At 34.1% G+C, this 19053-nt stretch overlaps 1 protein-coding gene across 3 annotated transcripts in view; it reads left to right on the top strand.

Annotated features, from left to right (window-relative positions):
- IRSp53 (Insulin receptor substrate 53 kDa) overlaps window positions 1-19053 on the top strand; it is a 507262-nt gene that overhangs the window by 11028 nt on the left and 477181 nt on the right. For 2 of the 3 annotated variants that reach the window (XM_074181873.1, XM_074181876.1), the window contains exon 2: window positions 7101-7128. The exons of the other annotated variant lie outside the window; for it this stretch is intronic. The gene's annotated coding sequence lies outside the window, so the exon portion shown is untranslated. The remainder of the gene's footprint in view (window positions 1-7100; window positions 7129-19053) is intronic. 3 annotated transcript variants of the gene reach the window in all.

A 19053-nucleotide genomic window follows, 5' to 3' on the forward strand; every position in this document is an offset into this window, starting at 1 on the left:
CATATAGGGAATGATTTATATTTTTCTCAAAATGGAAACAATTTTAGATAGTTACAATGAGTTATAATCACATAATTCATCGTGAAGTGTTCTCAGAATGATGAAAAAATATATATTATACCGGAACACTAGTGGAGCTGCCATAATTGTCATTGGTATAATCGATGATTTCCAAATCAATTGTTTTCATAAGAATCAATCAGATTTTTTCTTTTCTAATATTTTCATTTGCAAATCAATTGGTTTTTATATTTCTGAGTATCAACTGGGAGCCGAAAATGAGTAAAAAAAAAGAAATAAATTTCTCAGTTTTTGTTTCACACAAAGAATTTGAAGTTTATTCAGATGGAATTTCACGACACACATATTCAGTCATTTCCATTTCATGACTTTTCTGTTTATCACTTTCATTGAGTTATTTTGAAGTTGTTTTCAATTCTCTTCCAGCACCATGAAAGTTTGACGCATTTTCACACCAATTTTTTTTTCTGGTGAGACCCTGCTTCCAATTGATTTTCTCATAGCCATTATGGTTGAATTCTAGATATACTGCTCGCATTGGTTCAAAGTTATCCATTTCTGCAAATGTGGGTAGCGGTGCCATTCCAGGTTCGAACTGTGTTGGGCCTTTGTTTCTGCATATCTAGAAAGAATTCCAACAGTTTTTCTTCAACGATAGCCGCTTTCATTATGGTCAAATTTTATCAAGAATGTTTTGCATAGGTACTGATTTTTTCGGGTCTACTATGAGATATTTGTTCATAACTTTGTCCAAATTCGTTGATGATCCACTTATTCTCTAATTCTCACGATAATCTGTTGCTCATCCGAATATGTTGACAATTTGAAAAGTATGCTCTCCTCCGGAGTACCTAATTTTCTCAAAATTTCGTCTATTTTTTCAGGAAAACTTGTTATTTGAGCACATTTTATTCATTGATCTTTGGTATTTTGTATCTGATCTTAATTCAATTTCAGAACTTTGTGATTTTGATTATGTACCTTCCAAATATGTATCATAGCTTCCCAGTTGATACTTTATATGTGGCCATTTTTCTTAACATTTTTGATTGGGTAGAGTAAGCTCTAAGAGACAGCCATCCAAGGATTTTTTGTAGACCTGTTGAAGAAAAATAGTATGCAGTGAGATGTTTTGTTATTTCTCAAAGAGGTTGGACATCTTTTCCGATGAAAACTCACTGGCTTCGTTTAAATAGACGTTAGTTCATTAAGATTAGTTAGAAAAGTTAACAACAGGCATCTAGATGCCTACGAGAGTGTAGAAGTAAGTGAACATAATGATATTATGATTATTACCTCGACAAATGTTTCGATCACCAAGTGATCATCTTCAAGAGAATATCATGAATAACGATGTTGGCTCAATACTCAATAGTATATATACTATATAGCTTGTTGAAATATTTTAATTATCAGATTCACCCGACTATTAGATGAGTCCACATTGTGAAGTCAATTTAAGACAATCAAAATGCAGGTACCTAGCAGAGGTATCTGTGGTATTAATAAGGATAACATTGTATGCAGATTTAGTTTAATCTACCTCTTGAAGGTGATCGTTTGGTGATCGAAACACGTGTTGAGGCGTTGAAATAACGGTTTGGTGTTGGGATGAAACTCCAATAATATTCAATTCGTAGTTGATCGCCTTCAGAAACACAGGCACACTCGACGGGGTGACTTTCTTTTAAAAAATTCTGAGTTCTACTCAAAAGGTATACTGATTACTCTGGAGTAGAATGAAACCAAATCAACAAAACGGCACTTTGAGACGAGTGTTGTAGTGATGTTTTGGAGCAGTGCTTGTTTTGGATTTATGAGTTCTAGTTTCAGTCTTACCCTGTCATATGAAAAATTCAGTGAGACTTTCAGTCCGATTTTTTGTACTGATATTATAATTAATTTTCAGTACCGAAAAAATATGCTACCAAATAGATCATAACACAGTTTTGAACACGATATAATATAAAAACAATTGGGCTGAAAAGTTTAAAGGCTAACATAAAAAAATGGTTGATATAGTTCGATTTGTCTTTAGCCTCAATGTTTCGACGATTACCTCTTCATCGGCGCTGAATTAATTTCTAGCGAGCATTAATGGATTTGTGACACGGTCAATTGTCATGATGAAATACTTTCTTTTTCTTCAAATGAGGCCGTTTTGCGACCTTCAAATGCTCCAATGACGCTATATAAGAGTCGCTGTTGATGGTTTTTCCCTTTCCAAGATAGTTTACGAATATTATACCATGCTTGTCCCAAAGTACTGGTAACATAACCTTGCCAGTCCATTGTGGCGTCTTTGCATGCTTAGGAGTCGGTTCACCACGTGCAGTCCTCTCAGAAGACGATCGTTATGATTCTGATGTGGATTGATGGAGAGACGTTCTATCTGTTGGCACATATCGATACATAAATTTAGGTTTATTATGGTGGAATAGCTTCAAACACTGCTCAGAATTATCAGTTCGTTGTTGTTGTGAGCTTGCGCGGTACCCACTTGCAACAGAGCTTTCGCAACCCAAACATTTATGCTCGATATGTACAACACGTCCCTTTGATGTTTTTAGAGCCTCAATTATCTCGATCAACTTCAATTTGTGGTTATCCCTAATCATTTTGTGGACTTTTTTTATGTTTCCGTCGGCAACGGCCTCTTTGGGGCGTCCACACGTACATAGTCTTCGGTGCTCATTTCACCTCTTTTAAACTCAGCAAATCACTTCCTAACAGTTGATTTTCCTGGTTCTTTATCAACACACGAAATTTCTTCCTATCCGTTTTCTTCAAAGTAACAAAATATGCTTCACTCGAAGCGTGTGTTGATATACGAACTTTTCAGCCCAAATTCTTTTCGCGTATTTGAATAAATAAATGAAATTAATTAATATACCTATATAATAATCAACAAACAATAATACTGTAGCTTGAATTATGAAGTGGATAATTTTAATAATTGTTGTAAGATACTACTTGATTTTGGTCATTCTCAAGACAAAAGGAATGACAGTTAATTTCATAAATCTAGAAAATGAAAAGTTGTTGAAAAAGTTTTCAACATAAGAGAAGGTACGGTCTTCATTTCTGATTCGTTGGAATACAACTGAAATTATTGTTCAAACACAAACTTATTTGACGGAATACTTGTAGTATCAACGATTTATTCAGTGAAATGAACAACAAACTACGTTTTACTATGATCTTGAAATAATTGCATTCTATTTAAGAATGTGACATAGTACATTAGGGTAATGTTTTTATGAATACAGTGAAGGTTAAACCAATGTTGATTGAAAAATATCTGGATATGCCGGTTGAACAAGATCTGATGCATTCATAAGGAACAGGTTTCAAAAAAAGAAGTCATCATTGATTATTATATAGATACATGAAACCGAGTAAATGAAAAGACTTTCTCAATTTTGGAATGGATTGCAAAAATAGTATGATGAAACCAAAGTTTCTCAAATATTTGAACTCGTGTGGACATGTGAAGGGGACGCATGGAAAAAATCATTAAATTTCTTACTTTTGAAAGGTTGTTCGATTTTGCGTATCATTGACATGACGACAAACGATATGATGGTGAAGAAAAACGCAATGCTCGAAAAAATATAATGCTGTGAAGTAGTAGTAGGCATTTTGAAGAAGCGATGCATTGCTCTGTTATGTATCAAGTCGAGAAGTTTTTATGTACGTTCAGCAGCAAATATATGATCAATATAGGTGAAATATATGCTTTTTAGGTGACAGACATCTAAAAAGAAGTGTTAAACTTCATTTTCTTAATGTTTCACGCCCAGATTTGCATATCATGCATGCGTGTAATGTGTGGGTATATGTATGTAGTTACTACATGGGCTGAACAGTCTTAGGCCTAACATATAGATGGCGCTAGTCTTGCATTCACCACTTTTTCAGTTAGTATTAACCTTCAAAAGAATGCTGTTGAAATTTCATGAAATCCTACTCATAAGTTTGGGAGAAATTGTGCTAAGAGTGACACAAATTTTGTTATTTTCCAAACAATGGATCAAAAACAATTTCGGGTTTTGATTTTACACTGCATTTTGATGGGGAAAATACCGTTCAAGCGAAGTAATAGCTTGAAAAGTGTTATAAGCACTCCGTTTCATTGGAAACAACAATTAAACGTTGATTTGCTGACTTCAAACAGGGTCATAAAGACATCGATGATGTAGAACGCAGTGTAGATCCAAATGAGGCACAAATACCAGAAAACATAAAAAAATATCCACAAAACCGAATGATCGAAAAGTGAAGTTATGTGAGTTAGCAGATATTGTAAAGATATCAAAAGAACATGTTGGCTTTATATTGCATGAGCATTTGACTTTGAGACAGCTCTGTTCTTTGGGTGCCGCGCGAGCTCACTGTTGATCAAAAACAAGAACGTCTTGAAGATTCCGAGCAATGTTTGGCCAAAACAAAATATAAAAAACCGAAATTTTTGCGTCGATATGTGACAATGGATATCGAATGGAATGAAAACAATCGGTATCGGAGTGGAGACCAACTGGTTAACCTCGTCCAAAGCGCTCTGAAACCTAACAGTCGGCTGGAAGGTTATGGCCTCGGTTTTTTGCGATATGCGTGGTGTAATATTCATCGACTATCTTGAGAAGGGTAATATCATCAACAGTGAATATTACAAAGCGTTATTTGATCGTTTGAAATTGAAAATTGCGAAGAAAAGAACACATGAAAACGCACCGTGTCACAAGTCAATCAAAACAATAGCGAAGCGACATGAATTGAACTTCGAATAGCTTCCACATCCACCATATTGGCCAGATTTGGCTCCCAGCGACTACTGGCTGTTCGCAGCAATCAAGAAATTGCTCGTCGGTAGGAAATTTCGCTCGAATAAAGAGGTTATTGCTGATACTGAGACGTATTTTGAGGCAAAAGATAAATCGTTCGACTAAAGTGGTATTGAAATATTAGAGCGGCGCTGAAATGATTGTGTGGCTTTTGACAAAAAAATGCTTTTCTTTCATAGGCCCGGTACTTTTCAGCCTGTGTGTTATGTGTCTATATATGTAAGGAAACTATTTCGATGTGAAGTTGTTTATGAGATGTTCTCTGTTATCTTTCAATCTAGTTAAAATACTAATGTAAATACTCATGCTTACAACTGTCTGTATTCGTATGTTAGGTTGTCTATTTGAATAATGTATTATTATAAAGTAGACCCGTTGATGCCTGGTTAGCGATAAAAACGATTTCTCTTGGGAATAGAACCACTGCTGTCAACCAATGAGAAATTCCAGATTATCTTTACTTTCATCATTTGTGGGTATACGGTATAATTTTTTCAATTAAAAAATCAATTATTGTTTTTTATATGCTGAATATAGTCGAACAATAGAAGTATCAACCGCTTCAATACCTGATTTGCACAGATGTATTAAAAGTTGATTAGAAACATGCAATAAATTCCATATATATTATTATCTTGGTTGATATTTTCGAAATGACATTTTGGCTACATTCATTCAACGTATTGGATTTGATTTTCTTACACTGTTATTTCCAAGTGGAATATCTATTTTTATCAGATCTGTGTGTATAGATATTTCTGAAACACTTCACAGTCTCACGGTTACCCAGAGATAAAATGATTCTTGAACATTCCTCCTTTCGTGTTTCCATACTATTATATTCTGTTGCTACCTTAAACAAAGGTGTATAAAAATGGAATTGAGTGTCCAAAAACATTTCGAATATTCACAGTGGCATACAGTAATTGTACCCTAAGTCATGAAAATGTTTTCATAGAGGAGATATGAATGACGACGCTCATCCTGGACAACAATCGATGAATATGTTGAAGAAAGTGGAGAAAATTGTTATGGAGAACGGTTGAATCACTATTAGAGAAGTTGTTGAGTATGTTGGTATATCGGTTGGCGCATGCTATGCAATTTTTTAGAAAATTTTGGACATGAAGCATATGGCAATGGAGTTCGTTCGAAAATTGCTGAATTTCAACCAAAAAAAAAACGTCGCATGAGCATCGCTCAGGTATTGTTGAGTGATGTCATCGGCGATCCATGAGAGACAAAACTAAAAAACCACCTGAAATTCGATTAAATGTCAAGATTTAGCTCACTGTTTTTTTTCGATTACCGTGGCATAGTGCATCAGGGTTTCTTGCCACATGGTCATACGGTCAATAATGAAACATTCGGAATTTTGGAAAAAAAATTCATGGCTTTTGCATCATGATAATGCACCTTATCACTCGTTATTGCTTGTTCGTGATGTTTTGGCCATAATCATGCCTCTGCCATTGTATTCACCAGAGTTGGCCCCCTGCGACTTTTTCATTTATCCAAGATTGAAAAGTTCTATGAAATGACGGCGTTTTGTGACGAACGAGGGGATGAAAAGCGAATCGCGGAAACATGAACTCACCAAAAAGTGTATATCAGAACTGCTTCGAGAATTGGAAAAAACGCTGGCACAAGTGTGTTATATCTGACGAGGACTATTTTGAAGGGGATGAAATAAAAATTTCATTGAAAATGAAAAATCACCCTATTCTTTTAACAGACCGCATATGTTGATTCCTTCAGGGCATGTCATATCAATATTCATCGAACCAATTCGTGATAACATACAAAAAAAAATAAATTGATGTTCCCCTTGGTTGACTTTGGAGGCGAAATATCAATGAAGACTTTCCAAGAAAACCATTTCGTTTCGATTATTTTTGGATCCTACGGATCCATCAAACGATATGAAAACATAAACTTGGTTTTGTAGTTTATTACAAATCTTTTCACCCGTTGGAATTCTTTAAATATTTGTTCACGAGTCTACTACAGTAAACATAATATCTCTGTTGGCAATATAAATCCATCAGTTTGTAAAATTAATGATATCAAATATTTTATCAACAAGAGGTGCGTATTTTATTATTATATCATTAGTATACAAATGAATTTTCAATTCCAGATATTATAACTATCAAATATCAGTTCACACATTTCCGAAAGTCTTCATAATTTAAAGTAATGGCAGTTTATGATATGATAATGTCTTTGTTGCAGGTTGGTAATCGTAGCTTGAGAAATAGCGGTAAGTGATGTTAATTGAAGTGCGAATCAATGTTGACCTAGTTACTTATGATTAACTTTGAAATGAATTTTGTCACCTCGAGTCTCCTTTCGATAATGATGGCATACATGAAAAATTGAGAATTTCATTCTTGGGAAGAAGCTTAATATAATACTGGGAATGAGACGATGAGGAAATTTTTGGCAGTGGGTCAAATGTCAAAGAGAACACGAAACGTGTTGGAAATGATAATTCATGAAGAAGAATTCACTTGGAAATATGTTCATATATAAACCCTTACTTCTCATGTAGATCTACGACTTTGTAGGTACGTGTGGCAGATACCCAACGTCAAAACAAAACTAATCCAGCTAATGCCGCGCAGAGAGTTGAAGTAAAACTATCAGGCACCTTGCAAAGTCTTTGATTTGGAAGATTTGGAAGTTATTGCCTACTATAAAAAGCATAAATTGATTCCATTTGGTCGATACGACCCACCGATAGAACGGTGTCGGGCTACTTGCCTCATCATCAGTACCGGGCATTGTCTCTTCAGAATGGTGTGAACCGTCTGAGTATCACGATCAAACGAATAAAATTCTAGCTAGTCATGAATTTTTTCTGCAGTAGATTCAGTGTGTCCACTGTACCACCTTAAGACAGAGCTAGGAAACGACTCCGCAAACACATACTCCCGGCTGTGAGTCGGAATAACGATCAATATTCCGAAGAGGTAAATATGACATGCTCCAGGTTTAGGTGAAAACACCTTATCCGTTACCTTTCATGTAGACATAAGACTTTGTAGGTACGTGTGGCAGATACCCACCGTATCGTGTAACTCGGACCTGAAGAGACCATGCCCATTACTGATAATGGGGCAAGTACCCTAATACCGGCCTATCGGTAATGATAAGCTACCGTTCAGGCCTGGCCTTTTAGTTTGACGGAGCGTATGTGGAAGTCTGTACATTCGGCCGGGCTAGAATCGCAACATTTTTTTCATGGTTCTTGGGCGTGTGTTTGTCTACGGCAGTACATGGACCGATCAGTGTTTGAATTCCGTTTTCATTGGCCTTCAATTTGCTTTCGTGTGTGTTTCGATCATTAAGGCCATATTTTTTCATCAACTACAATATGTAACACGTCATTCTTGAGGATTTCAGGAAACTGTGAATCTGAACCACGTCGTTGGTGTGAGAACTGAATAATTATCACATTAGGATTGGAAGAGGCTGCATAAGTGCGTTCATTTCCAAAATTGAAAGATATCTGATACATTTCAATGCACTCAAATACTCGACAACAGCAAAAGCATCGTTCTGTAATGACATTGTATTTCATGAAAACAAAATATAATTTGTTCTTCCCATAGGTTTCAGAACATTTCCAGATCTTGTGAGCTTACAATAATATATACACATATATATATATATATATATATATATATATATATATATATATATATATATATATATATATATAAAATACATATATATATATATATATATAATACATATATATATATATATATATATATATATATATATATATATATATATATATATATATATATATATATATATATATATATATATATATATATGTGTGTGTGTGTGTGTGTGTGTGTGTGTGTATTGATATTGTTTTCTCGTGCCTGTCCTATATGTATGTTCTGAACCATCGCAACTCATAAACTGACTCTTATCACCTATTTATTTTCCGCACGAACTCAATAAACACTCCAAAATCTCATATATATTTGACATCAAACTCTCTGTAACATGAACACTCAAAAAAAGAACGTAGCCAGAATGATGGACACTGCCCATTCGTTTTAATTTCTCCATCAGTACAATACAATGAACATCGTCCATTGTGTAAATAAATCAAAATCTCGAGCTATTTCAAGCTATTGACATACTATCTGTTGCCAGTGCAAACAACAAACAAAATATATTACTAATAAAACAGGGATTTATCGACGAGGCGCAGACCATCAATATATTTAGTTGCAATTTCGTATGTAAATTCACCCACTCAACCGCGTATTGTTACATTTACATGCTTGTTAAGCGGGTTAAATCACACTGAACAGGAAAATATTGATAACCGGAAAAGAAATATAATTTTGGAAATTAATTGCTGAAATCAAATTTGATGATTTCCATTATAAATTTCAATTTGGCACAGGAGTACGTAGTTTAATGACCAAGCATGAGAGAATGAAAAATGTATTACTTAAAAATGTTCCTGATGCAGCTAATAGCTGTTCACACAGTTCACTTGTAATTTTACGAGCCAACTTCAATTGCTTTCCTACCGAAATGAGCGATAAACTTCTTGACAAACATCAATCAAAATCCTTCATTTACAATATTTCATACACTCAATTCATACATTTCAAGGAATGGAGGGGGTGAGGAACAGGGAGACCCTGAGCAAGACGCGCCCTACCGAGAATGGGAGACAGTGGAGTGAGTGCGTCCCACATTTTGTTAGTGACACTCGCAAGTTGAGATCAAGACTTTCAGTCAACTCTAATTCTCCTGGCGTCTCCAGCCTGAACTCATCCGCCGTTTATCATGAAGTTGATGTTAAGGTACCTCAAAGATCGCATTTGCAGGCGGTTGGAGTTTTAAATGAGACTCCCGAAAGAAGCACATGATGAACAACAGCCTCAAACTCTTGAGGAGTGCCAAGAAGATGACAGTACTACCAACTGTCGAAAGCGCTCGCGGAAAATTAATAGAAGATATAAAGCTTCAAATTATTATCCTTACACTTGGCTGCACCATACTGATGATGGGCCAAAAGCCCATATATATATACATAAATCGAGAAAGGTTAGTGCAGTCAAGCTGCAGTTGTCGGTTGACTGGTCAAACCACCAACACTGACATAAAAACTTGTCAAGTTGACTTGGGTGTCACACCAATGGGTGGTTCCACTTATGTTTCGCTTGCGTTAACGCAGCTATTTTTATCAAGTACTTTTCTGGTTTTTCACATTTTGTGCTTGCACGGTATATATATATATATATATATATATATATATATATATATATATATATATATATATATATATATATATATATATATATATATATATATATATATATATATATATATATATATATATATATATATATATATATATATATATATATATATATACAGGGTCCTGCAACAGTGGCGCGGTGTTCCATATCTCTATATAGGAAGCAGATAGGAATCTAATTTTCTATAATATTACCTTATTGCTCGAGCTCGACAAAATAAAAATATTGGCGGTCACACAGGGTGTTCGATTTTTTCTGGGCGGATCCCAACTGTGTCTTTTTAAATGGCAACCTATATTTTTCATCGCTTTTTCGGTTTCTTCATAGAAAATAAAATAAACTTTATGTATATCTGCACTTCGAAAATATTGATGGTTTTCGAGATATCTAGCATGACAGGTTTTTTTTTTCCAATATTCGTCACTCAGAATATTTGAAATTATAAAGTGGTGCCAAGTCCAGTTGAAATTTTTTTTTGGTCGAATATTCTACATTGGTAACTCTCTCAAACGATATATCTGAAATCGACCTGTGATATACAGGGTATGAAAAACCGCTTGCCAAATATTGTAAATGAAAATTTGCAAAATCTTCCTTATATTAAATAGAACACCCTGTATATTATTGATCCATAAGAAGCGCCAACGAAACCTCTACAAATTTCATTAAGTATTCCCTATGGCTAAGTTCAATAGTTTTTCTTAAATGAGCATTTCTTTCGAAAAATGGTCATTTTTTCAAAGCGAAATCCATTTGACGACTGATAAGAATATACAAAAAATACCCTTTCCTTAAAATATCGCCCATTCCTAAAATTACCTGTTGCTAGATAAACAAGTTGCGAATTCCACCACAAAATGGACGTTCTTGAATAGTTACAATAATTTCAAAAATCTCGGAATTTGTGCCATATTCTTTCGGTCTAAAACAACCTTTCAGCGAATGAAATATTTATTGGAAATCAAGTAGTCTGGCAAATGACAGAACAAAATATTTGGCTGCAAATGAATATTGAAATTTTTAGTCAATCGTGAAGTTGAACTGTCGGTATAATTTCATCAGAATGTTGTTATCAAAAAGTGATTTGATTGATATGATTTTCATATTAGGTGAATCAGACAGGAATTGTTTATTGGCAAGTAGAATTTATTCTTAACGGTATCCAGATAGAAGGCATCCAGATGAAAGATCTTTCCGAAAGGTCTTGGGACGATTCGTTGAAACTGGATCTATTAATTATTCCAAACATGAGCGCATCAAGCCAGCTACTAATGAAGATAATGAATTGCAAGTTCTTCTTGCTGTTGAAGAAGATCCTAGTAGGAGTCAACGACAAATTGGGGAAATAGTGGATATAAGTGAGAGATCAGTGCAACGAGTATTGAAGAAACATGGCTTGCATCCATACCACGTTCAGTTACATCAAGAACTACTGTATGCTGATTTCGAGAAAAGAGTGAGATTTTGCAATTGGGCCATGAACAAAATTCGTCGAAACGAATATTTTTTCAATAATATTTTATGGTCGGATGAATCGACATTCCATAAAAATGGATTTGTAAATCGACATAATTACCATTATTATGCGACAGAAAATCCTCACTTATTGAGACAGGTGGATTATCAACATAGGTGGTCGATAAATGTCTGGGGAGGCATCATTGGAGAATATGTAATTGGTCCATACTTTTTTGAGGGACATATGAATGGTGCAATGTATCTCAATTTCTTACGAAATGATTTACCAGGTTTGTTAGATGATATTCCTCTTGACCTCCGCAATAGAATGTGGTTACAACATGATGGTGCACCTGCTCACTATTCGGCAGAAGTGAGAGATCATCTAAATGAAGTATTTCCCAATAAATGGATAGGACGGAATGGGCCTGTACGGTGGCCCGCTATATCACCAGATTTGACGAAACTAGATTTTTTCTTATGGGGATACATAAAAAATATGGTTTACGTTGAGCCACCAACTTCTCCCGAAAATATGCGACTTAGAATAACGAATGCTTTTCGCAGCATTACACCAGCTGTCTTGCGCAGGGTAGAACAGTCTTTCAAACATATACTTCAGGTCTGCATTCAAGAAAATGGAAGACATGTTGAACATATTTTATAAAAGTTTCATTATCAACCTTAATCAAACTCTCCCTTTTGTAGTTTTGTAATTTGCCAGTTGACAAATTTGAATATCTAGAACTCAAGCTCTGAATGAATATAATAACATGAAAAAAAATAGTTATTTTTAATGTTTCTTTCTTTTAACTTGTTTGGTTTGATATTGCACGATTTATGAGTGAAATTCTGCATCCAATGAAAAAATAATTTTCCATTTAGCAAAAAGTGATAGGTACATACATTTATTTCGTTAAAAAATATTTGTTTGGACACCTTCTAATGTACAAAATTGAAACAAGATATCTTTCGTATATTTTTATCAGTCGTCAAATGGATTTCGCTTTGAAAAAATGACCATTTTTCGAAAGAAATGCTCATTTAAGAAAAACTATTGAACTTAGCCATAGGGAATACTTGATGAAATTTGTAGAGGTTTCGTTGGCGCTACTTATGGATCAATAATATACAGGGTGTTCCATTTAATCTAAGGAAGATTTTGCAAATTTTCATTTACAATATTTGGCAAGCGGTTTTTCATACCCTGTATATCACAGGTCGATTTCAGATATATCGTTTGAGAGAGTTACCAATGTAGAATATTCGACAAAAAAAAATTTCAACTGGACTTGGCACCACTTTATAATTTCAAATATTCTGAGTGACGAATATTGGAAAAAAAACCTGTCATGCTAGATATCTCGAAAACCATCAATATTTTCGAAGTGCAGATATACATAAAGTTTATTTTATTTTCTATGAAGAAACCGAAAAAGCGATAAAAAATATAGGTTGCCATTTAAAAAGACACAGTTGGGATCCGCCCAGAAAAAATTGAACACCCTGTGTGACCGCCAATATTTTCATTTTGTTGAGCTCGAGCAATAAGGTAATATTATAGAAAATTAGATTCCTATCTGCTTCCTATATAGAGATATGGAACACCGCGCCACTGTTGCAGGACCCTGTGTGTAGATATGTATATATATATATATATATATATATATATATATATATATATATATATATATATATATATATATATATATATATATATATATATATATACATTACAAAAAAGATTTCTGAAAATTATATCATCCAAACCAATGAGGTATTCCTCCGACCTACTATTTGCAGAAACGGAAGTCTTTGATTTGCGTCAGCTTTATTACTATAAAATTGTGATAAGACAATTCAAAAACAGATTTAATCTCCCACTCATCAGCCATAACTACCAAACTCGTCTGAAAGCGAATAATTCTCTGAAAACGAAACCAGTCAGAAAGAAAATAGGACAGAGAAATCATTCTTTTTTATCTAGTAAATTTTATAACTTTTTGCCGACGGAAAACAAAGAAGTCTCAAACATATACTCCTTCAAAAAAAAGACTAAACATTATATTCTTTCTTTAGAACGTAAGGCTATCCATTCATTGTTTGAATATTAGAATATTCCATATATTTTATTTTGTTGATTATTGATGTTCGTTACCTATGTTATGATATTTATGTTTCAATAATTGTGTGTAAGGCTCATTAGCCTAATTTTATTAAATTGACTACAATTTTATTATGTCACAAACATTTTAGTGAATTATACATGATTTTATACATATAACTCTCATATAGAAATGCAACTGAGCCCTATTTTGAAGTGTACTAATTATTGTCAATATTTGGAATAAGTAAATCACCCACGCACAGGCACTGCCTTAGTGGATACTTGTTTATTCGAAATATCTCTGAATGAAAGTGCACTATTATTATATTATTGTATTTTATTTTGAGAAACTTATTATTATTTTGAGAATTTATTGAGAACTTATTATTATTATTATATATATATATATATATATATATATATATATATATATATATATATATATATATATATATATATATATTAGTGACTGGATTAACTATAAATCGATTTAATTCGTGAGGTTGCAGTTAATAGCTGGGCTGTTACAAAGAAAACTCTTTGTTATATGTCAAGCTTTCGGTATATTTCACACCTTCGTCAGGACAACTACAATAATAAGATTATATATCTTGTAAAAAATATATAAAATGGAGAACTTACTAACGTGAGAATAAAATATAAAATGGTTCAAAAACAGATAGAAAAACATTAATAAATGACAGTTAATAAAAATTTTCCTACTTGACATTGTCAGCCAAAATTTTTATTAACTGTCATTTATTAATGTTTTTCTATCTGTTTTTGAACCATTTTATATTTTATTCTCACGTTAGTAAGTCCTCCATATTTATATATTTTTTACAAGATATATAATCTTATTATTGTAGTTGTCCTGACGAAGGTGTGAAATATACCGAAAGCTTAACGTATAACAAAGAGTTTTCTTTGTAACAGCCCAGCTATTGACTGCAACCTCACGAATTAAATCGATTCATATATATATATATATCATTCCCATATTGATTTGAATTCAAGAGCCACCGGTATACGGCTTTGTCCGCCTATTAGACATCGTCAGTACCGGGCAGGCGGTCCTCGATTGAAGACAAAATGAGAAGAGACCAAGAAAGTACTTGATAAAAATAGCTGCGTAAACGCCAAGCGAAACATAAGTGGAACCATCTATTGGTGTGACACCCAAGTCAACTTGCCAAGTTTTTATGTCAGTGTTGGTGGTTTGACTAATTAACCGACGACTGCGGTAGCAGAAATTTGGAAAGCTAACCTGAAATGCCATCGGAAAACGAATCCACATGTTTCTAGAAATGATATGAAATCTAGAAAGGTTAATGCAGTCAAGCTGTTGGAAAATAATTCCATGAAAATCAAAAAATATATCAATATCCATATTGATTTCTAGCCACCGGTATACAGCTGTTTCAGCCTATTGGGCATCGTCAGTACCGGGCAGGCAGATATATGATAGATATATGATATATATATGATATGTATATATACAAATATATTTATTTATTTATAAATAAAAAGATGAATAAATAAGTACCATATATATATATATATATATATATATATATATATATATATATATATATATATATATATATATATATATATATATATATATATATGTATATCGTTTCCCCCGTTCCACAAACCATTCATAGTAACAGTCGCCCACGTGCGACGGAGGTCACCCGAAAATCTATATCGCTGAGTTGACAAAACTTTTAATGCTGGGATATTGATATGTCCATATTTACATCCTGAGCTACGTGACAAATATATATCTGACCGTGCAGCTTTTCAAACCACGCGGATGAATAATGTTTATATAAACACTCTTGATCCCTTTGCCATAATCTTATATTGTATGAGAGACAGTTCCGGCTTTCAAAAAATCTGAATTGAAAAAATCTGTCTCTTCCCGAAATTATAATATACAGGGTGTCCCTGGACTTCCTCTTTTCCTCTCGGGAATGTATAGATGGGGTCAAAATATCACCAGTACTTCATATAACTTTTTTTCCTAAAAGTCTTCGTAACCAAGTTACGGGCCCTCGAAGTTACAAAATGAAAAATGTTTTTCTTTGATAACTTTTCAAGTGAATATTCAAAATCATCCAAATTTTGGTAATTGACTAAACAAATGAATTCCTTCGATGAGCTTTCATGCAGGAGTCAGTTGTTTTGCTACAAAGTCAGGAACGGACTACCCCCGATGGTCCACACCCCAAAACTTTGAAATGACAGATATTTTTCAATATTTTTCAACAAATTAAGGTTACTTGGACAATTTTATGAATGAAAGTACTCGTGTGGAAAGTCGATCGGAGCAACGAGTCTTGATAAAAATGTAGTTTCACTCGACGACATCAAACCCGCTCGTCCACCATTATTTGAAATGAATAATTATCAAAGCAGAAATAATAATGATAACGTTAATTCAACAACATTTATCCTGAGATGTCTACCATTATTCGAAAATATTAGTTTTTAAGGAAAATGGAAATGATAGGTAAAATGTTCATAACGAATTTTTATAATGCAAACACGTTTAACTAACGATACTCAAGAGCCTCAAGAGCAAACAGAAATGAAAAATCCGCTACAGAAACTGCTCGATATGACCACCTTATCTCTCTATACATTTTCTTAGTTTGCGAAGACACCCTCTCTGTACTTGAAATAGCATTCCAGGGTCGTTTCGTATGGCTTCACAATGTAATGTTATTCTATTCAACAATGCATCTCTTGTGTGAATAGGTGTAGCGTAAACAAGGCTTTTTAGATGCCCCCACAGAAAGAAATCCAATGGATTTAAATCCGGAGACCGCGTTGGCCATGAATATGGCCCACCTCTACCAATCCATCTATTGTGGAAAATATGAGTTCAGATGGTCACGCACAATCGAACTAAAATGAGAAGGAGCGCCATCATGCATAAACCACATATCTCTTCGGGTTTGCAATGGAGCATGTTCCAAAAGTCCATTCAAATCGTTCTGAATGAACTCCAAATAACGTTATCCATTCAATCGGTCCTGTAGAACGAATGGTCCTATAAGATGGTTTCCTATGATACCAGCCCAAACATTCACGTTGAATTTCCGTTGGTGTTTGGTTTGCAATATCCCATGGGGCTTTTCTTCGGCCCATATATGGAGATTATGAGAGTTGATAATTCCATCTCTACTGAAACCTGCTTCATCAGCGGATAAAACTCGATTAATAAAAGTCATATCCTCTCTTTGCCTATCCATGAACCAATTGGCATATTCCAGTCGTGCTGGAAAATCTTGAGGTGTCATGGCATGTACCTTCTGGATGTGAAATGGGTGGAGCAGTTGTTCCCTAATTATTCTATGAATAGTGGACTTGGATGTATGGAACTGTTCTAATAGATTTCTGATGCTCATTGAAGGATCATCAGCGACGGCTTCCAAAATATTTTCCTCCAATACAACGGTACGTACAGTCCTAGGAGCGCCCTCACCACCTCGTTTTGGCAAAACTGTACCTACAATAATATCGAAATAAAAGAACGTGCTCAAACTAATCATCAATTATTACATACCTGTCTCCCTCAAGCTGCGATCGACACGCTCGAATGTTTCTCTTGACGGTACCGTTCGATTGGGAAAATGCTCGGAATACAGACGACGAGCTTCTGCAGCATTACAAAATGCTCGTCCATAAAATACATGCATATCTGCATATTCATTGAATGTCAATTGTTCGGCCATATCAAAAAAATTCAAAATATCCTATAGAATATTGACAATACAATGATAGTCATATGACAACGCACCACTCAACAAAACAAAATCGCATTCCAGTTTCTCATTTTTTATCAAAACTTTCTAAAAGGTTTTTTTGTCAACATCTGTGAAAGAAATGAAACATAATTATTCCCTGGATATTTTTCATCTGATCATGTGCAGCCGTTTTTGTAGTTCATTCGTTTGCTTTTTATTAGTATAGTAAATATTTTTTCCGATGTGCGTTTTTTCAGCTAAATTTAGATTCGTGTTGAAAAATTTCTCCCATAAAATTATAATTATCAGTGAAACTCCTCAACAGTTTAGCTGTGAAGAAGAATTTGAAACATTCGAATGTTGAGTTTCATGAGATTCAGATAACTGATCAATACGAAACGTGATTATTCCACACGTATTATGTACATACAAAATATGGAATGAATTCCATATTTCATAGTAGAGTAGCTTGTTAGTTTAAAAACACCACGAATCTACAGAACTTGATATTTCTTTTGAAAAAATATCTGCTATCACAATTGTGACTTAAACTTCCATATAGGTACTGTACTTTTTGTTTACGACTTCATTTTAGCATACTTTGTATTATTCCTGTTATAAATGTTGTTGAATTAACGTTATCATTATTATTTCTGCTTTGATAATTATTCATTTCAAATAATGGTGGACGAGCGGGTTTGATGTCGTCGAGTAGAACTACATTTTTATCAAGACTCGTTGCTCCGATCGACTTTCCACACGAGTACTTTTATTCATAAAATTGTCCAAGTAACCTTATTTTGTTGAAAAATTTTGAAAAATATCTGTCATTTCAAAGTTTTGGGGTGTGGACCATCGGAGGTAGTCCGTTCCTGACTTTGTAGCAAAACAACTGACTCCTGCATGAAAGCTCATCGACGGAATTCATTTGTTTAGTCAATTACCAAAATTTGGATGATTTTGAATATTCACTTGAAAAGTTATCAAAGAAAAACATTTTTCATTTTGTAACTTCGAGGGCCCGTAACTTGGTTACGAAGACTTTTAGGAAAAAAAGTTATATGAAGTACTGGTGATATTTTGACCCCATCTATACATTCCCGAGAGGAAAAGAGGAAGTCCAGGGACACCCTGTATACTACCATACATTGCTATCGCTAGGTATTGCATTATGGAGAGTGAAAGTAAATGTCGCAAGACCATGAAAACAGTTATCTGGGCACGATTAAAACACTTCCCTATTGAACCAACTTGACGAAATGTATCATGTGGTTCTCTCGTTTTGAACAGTAATTTTCCGCAGAAAGAATCAAAGTTTGCGAAGATAATACATGTATCTATTCCTGCGAACAAGAAGTTCGATGCGATTTTATCCCTAGAGAGTATGTGACGTTTTTCATGAATACTGAATGAATCTAATATGATGTACACGGCAAACTTACGAATTGAATTATATTAGAGGTTAGTATATAAATAGTTTTTTGAAAATGGATGAAAGGATTCTGAGCTACATATGAGTGATGAAATCAACAGCTTGATGTATTTAAAATACCATTAATAAT

The sequence above is a fragment of the Leptinotarsa decemlineata genome, unplaced genomic scaffold (genome assembly GCF_025532065.1).
Source record: "Leptinotarsa decemlineata unplaced genomic scaffold, Ldec_3_MD MMD2_tig00026317_RagTag_RagTag, whole genome shotgun sequence".
NCBI classification, from domain to species: domain Eukaryota; kingdom Metazoa; phylum Arthropoda; class Insecta; order Coleoptera; family Chrysomelidae; genus Leptinotarsa; species Leptinotarsa decemlineata.